Source organism: Triticum dicoccoides, chromosome 5A (genome assembly GCF_002162155.2).
Source record: "Triticum dicoccoides isolate Atlit2015 ecotype Zavitan chromosome 5A, WEW_v2.0, whole genome shotgun sequence".
Taxonomy (NCBI): Eukaryota; Viridiplantae; Streptophyta; class Magnoliopsida; order Poales; family Poaceae; genus Triticum; species Triticum dicoccoides.
In genome coordinates, this window is record NC_041388.1 from 147,618,611 (window position 1) to 147,624,359 (window position 5,749).

Genomic DNA, 5,749 nt, shown 5'->3' on the forward strand with positions numbered 1-5,749 from the left:
AGCATACCGATCCAGGGATGACACTTAAGCACAGAGACTTGATCCATTCGGGTCAGGTCGCTACAAGATGGTATCAGAGCACATGTTGACTGTAGGACGTGACCCTAGAAACTGGCAAGCCATAGCAAAGATTTTTCTCTACAACTTTCCCTTTCAAAAAGACCTTTTATCTCTCTTCTCTTTTGAGCTTATTCAAAAATTCCCTTTTAGTGAGACCATATCCCTTTTCCCTTTTGATCACTCGAAGATTCGACTGATGAGACCACCCAAGAAGTACAAGATATTGGACAACTAAGACCGTTTTGGAATGAAGAGGATTTTACTGTGCATCTGAATAATGGAAACTACAACGGTTGAAGACTCCAAAGACTAGGAGAATTGAATGCTCTAAAGAATTCCCAGATTTATATGACCTAGGAAGGCTACCCTTATGGAACTTGGCAGACTATGGAAGTTGTCAATACCCGAGATCAAGGTGTATCGGAGAAAGACTGAAACATGGAGAGTTGAGAACTCAAAGTTTTGTCAAGAAAACCCTAAGGCGGGAGATATCAACTGGCAAGATAGCTCATGGCAATGACAAGGGCAGAAACACGGTTATTCATGATGTCATCACCATTGATACTGTGGTCACCGAGCTGAGCTAAGCATGCATTCCTTCGGAAGGATTGGATGGTAGAAGGCTGATGGAGCATCTATCAGCAAAGGATGCAGTTTTAAACTTAGCTGGTGTATCACCAAGATCTGGAGTAGTACATCAAGAAGTTTAAAGCTACAAGAAGCCGTATTTTGACAAAGGAGCATTTCGTGAGGAACTCAGGATCCTGAAGATGAGAGTAGCCAAGCTGGAGGAGCTACAACCTCGAGATACCGGAGAATTGTCAGGAACTGAAGGACAGTATGACCATGGTTCATGTGAAGGATGTTGAAACCAGAAGTTTGAAATGCAACTCCGGAATATTAAAGGACGTCACGAGAGACTTCACGTCAACAGAGTTGATCTGGCAAAAGAACTTGAGAAAGACAAGCATGATCAGAAGAAGCCATTGGAGGCATGAACAAGGCTTGAAGAATTTGGAGACGTTGAAGATTTATTGACCTTAGAAGACCAAACCCCTGTTATATACCTACGTTAGATGCGATGTTTGTGAGCTGTCATTTGTTTGATGTTTTTTTCGACAGCCACAACAAAAATCTATCTTTTAAAAACTTTTGTTTGTATTGTGTGTATCCCTCTCTATCTCTCTTATCTCACCCCAAAACCATGGACCCAACAGAGGATGAATGGAGATGAGCTTGTATTTTCTGGACCGATGAGTCAGATGGAGGCAGACCGATGGATTCAAAACATGGAGGATCACATGGAGAATACCCTTGTAGTTGGAAATAATATGACCCAGCATGCTCTTCAGTGCTTTGAAAGAGGTGCTGCTACTTGGTGGAGGATGTACCAAACCATCAATGGATGGCAAGGAGTAACCACTTGGAAAGAATTTAAGTTGACTCTGCCAAAGTCTCGGCTTGTTTCCCAGAAGTTGAAGCCTTATGGAAAGTACATGAAGAAACCTTGTGCATGCAAGATTTGTGGAGAAATCGGACACACCCAAAGAAGAACTAAGTAAACCCTGCACCAAGTCTTGCTATTCATGTGGAGAAGAAGGACACATCTCCCAAAATTGTTTGAATGGGGATCTAGTAGAATTCCCGACAGAGGAAGTAGAATATGACCCACGAGAAATAGAAGACCTGATTAGAATGGGAAGGTCTAGGAAGAGAAACAGATTGGATTCCAGGAAGGACCTGAGTCGTATCACCTGTTACAGGTGCAAGGAGTCAGGACACTACCTCAACAATTGCCCAAAAAGGAAACCTCGATACTTTTCAGAAGTAATATGTTTTAGTTGTAATGGGGCAGGGCACTTTGCCAGAGAATGCCCCAAGGAGAAGGAGACTTGTGCTAGATAGTTGAGTTTGCAACAAAAGAAATGGAGTAGTAGAAGTGAGAACATTTTCTTTTATATTGAGGTGTTGAGTTGAGACATGTAATGGAGAAGCGAGAGATTGTAATCATTTGAGGATGAATAAAGTAGCATCGTTGGTACTGATATGGATTTTATAAGTTGTTACCCTATGAAGAAGAATTTTGCCCATTTTTGAGGATATGAGAAATATGGTCTATGGAAGATTTGTGCATTTTAAGGGTGGTAGTACCCTGTAAGAACCGTTGACCCCTGGAAAACATAAGGATACTCCACTGAGTGGATTTCGGACAAAATGAATACGAGTTTTGTCTCGATATGTGTGATACCCCAAGAGTATGTGGGATGAAGTTGGAGACCGTCAGTTGTTTGGACCAAATGTGATCAAGGAGTCCAAAGAGAATGTTAAGTTGATTCGAGATAGACTGAAGGTAGCTCAGTCCAGGCAGAAGAGTTATGCAGACTCAAAAGAAAAAAACACAAGGAGGTAGTCTATGAAATTGGAGATAGAGCATGTCTTCGTGTGACCCCTCTGCGAGGAGTTAAACAATTTGGAGTTAAGGGACAGTTAGCCCCGAGATTTGTAGGACCATACCGAGTTTTGGAGCGTATGAGAGAAGTGGCCTACAAGTTTGAGTTACCCGAAGGACTGTCAGGAGTTCAAGATGTGTTTCACGTTTCCCAGTTGAAGAAGTGCCATGCAGAGATGGCCAATATTCCCCTGTAAGGACGCTTGACCGCGGAAAGGATAATGATGTTCCACGAAGTGTAATATGGACGTCATAAGTATAAGTTTTTATCTCGGTATGAGGGATATCCCACGAGGATGAAGAGATGAATTACTATTGGATATAAAGGAGGTATGATGTCGGAAATATGGATCAATGGAAACTCCATGATGAGTCTGAGTAATCATGTCCTAGTTTGGTGCCAATAGAAGGAAGGAAGATAGTACAATTGGATGGATTTAAGAATACTAGGAAGTTGGAAGTTGGAATAATGATCAGTTGCCCGATGATAAGTTCAAGGACTACAAGTGATGAGATGGGCCATAACCCACAGGCCCCAGGACCTGCCAAGAAGCAAGCACACTCTTGCTGAAGGAAAAACCCTGGAAGTGGATATGCCCTTATTGATAGACGATCTTATAGGAGTAACGCAAAACCTGAGAGTTGTGAAGGAACGATAGATGTTTGTTTGGCTTGCAGAATCTATGGATATATCCGAACTTGGTTCGTCGACAAGAGAAATTCTGCAATGCTTGTGAGGATGACCGAGTGTTAGAATGCGAGATTCGCTAAACCGTATACAAGGTAATGATTTGGGTGCGGGATGGATTGATCACCATACCGACTTACTCTTATTGTTCGCCTTGATATATGGGATGGTAAATCTGAGTGACTTACCTATAGTAGAGAGACAACGATCAAAACTCTGTTTAAACCTTAGAATGGTATAAGTATTTTTTCCCTTGTACACGGCAGTTGTTGCCAACCGTAGGTTATACGGTGAGGATCAACCCAGACCCATTTCCTGCAGGAGAAACCATAAATGGTTGACCACCATGAGATATCGATAGTTGGTTAGTAATGGCGCCAGACCCGTCAGCTAAGAAGACCAAATCTCGGAATAACCTTACCAAGAGGAAAGGACAAAAGAATTGAGGAAAAAGGTTATGCCGTTACCGGAAGAGCTTAGAGGAGAAATTTTCTCGAGGATCTGAGAAGACCGACACTGTCAAGAATAAGGATGGAGTATATGAGTTTTGATGGAACAGTAACCATGCTTCTAAGGGTGGTAGCACCCCAGACCCCTGTGAAGATCGATGGATTTTGAAGAGACCCCGAACCTAACCTATTTCTCTCTAGCCTCTCCGAATCTCGAGGACGAGATTCCTTTTAAGGGTGGTAGGTTTGTAACATCCCAAAATTCTAAATTTTGGAATGTTATAATAAATAGATAGATTTGACTTATTGTTTGATTGATTGTCTGAAAGTGAGTGAATTCGAAACTTTTGAAAGTTAAATGAGAGGGAAAAAGGACTTTCCCAAACTTTCATATTTGCTTTCTGATCTCCGTGAATTCAAATCCTTTTTAAATACAAAACCCTCGAGAGAAGATGATATGACTTCTTCCATTTAAATTAAATGAAAGGGTATTTGAAAATATTTGAATTTCATTTGGAAAATATTTCCAATTCAGAAACTTTAAGCAACTCAATGATTTTCACGAGAGAAGATAAAATGACTTCTTCAAATTATATGAAATATGAGTTGGGAGTTTCAAAGAATTAAATTCAAAGTTCTTTTGAATTTATTTTCAATTTGGAGTTATTTGAGTTTTATTCAAATTATTTTTCTCCAAAAGTAAAATATATGGAAATTAGGGTAACATGATTCCCTACAATAGAAAATTGGAGAAAAATTAATTTGAAATCGTTTTGGTATTTTTAAAATGATTATTGTTGGATTTTAATAGACCAGTAGAACTCTTTGAATTATCTGAATTTGTGTGAATTTTATTTAATGCTAGAAAAATGTTCACGTTGTAGGAAATCTTTTTCTGAAAATTTTGATATATTATATGCCTATATAATATTTTTAGTTATTTTGTTTTTATTATTTTAAGTTCTCTGAAAAAAGGTTTATTAAAAAAAAGAGCTCTCCTTCCCCGACTGGGCCGGCCCAGCCAACCAGGCCAGGCCGCATCCCAGCCGCGCCGCACCGCCCCCAAGCTCGGGACAGAGTCCCGAGCATCGCCGCCGCCAGCCGGAGTCCGGCCGGACTCCGCGTCGACCTCGCCCCTTCCCCATGCCACCGCCCTCCCCTGCCCTCTTTAAAAGGCCACCCCGGGACCCCTGGGTCCCGTTTTCACCGCCGCCGCCGCCCATCGCCTGATCCGCCGCCGCTGCCGCCGTTCAACCGCCGCCGCCGCTGTTTTGCGCCACCGCCTCGCCGCGCCTCCACCCCGCGCGCCACTGCCACCACCTCGCCGCCCTCGCCCCGCGCTGCCCCCGCCCTTGTCGTAAAGCCGCACCGCGCCGGAGCTCGCCGTCGCCGCTGCCCCGTCTCGCCGGAGTTGACCGCCGACGCCGGTCCGATCCGCCCAATCCACGAACCGCTGAAAACCGGTAATAAAACCACCCGGTTCGCCGGTTTTTTTTAGGGATCGGTTTTCGTTAAAAAACGGTTTAGTTTTTTTAATTAGATCTATTTAGAGAACGTTCTCTGTTTAAGAACTAGTTAACGGACGTTCGCCCTTTAGTTTTTTCTTTTTCTGTTATTTTCGGCCAGGGACCTATTCGTGATAAATTTCTTCACAGTTTAGTCCCTGTACTTCAAACGACTATAACTTTTTACTCGTTAGTCCAAATCCAACGAAACCAACGCTCACGTCTTCGTTATGATCTCCTCTATCCGGATAAACAACTTAAAAATGTTTTTGAAAAGTTTAAAATTTGAATTAGATCAGATTTGAATTCAAACTTCGTTTGATCATAACTTGAGTTTCGTAGCTCCGTTTGAGTTGATTCTTTTTGCAAATCGAAGATCTTGACTTAAACATTCTAATAAGGCCAAATTCATATAATTTTGGTACTGTTAGAAATTGTTTTATGGTGCAAGAGCTATTTGCTTGGTTTTGATGTTTTCCGAATCGTCTTCTTCGTTCTTTCTGATCTTTTGAGTGATTGCTTATGTGTGGTTACTATTGCTTGCTTACGATAGATTGACCGGAGTGTGACGAGTAGATCTATCAAGAGTTTTGAGTGC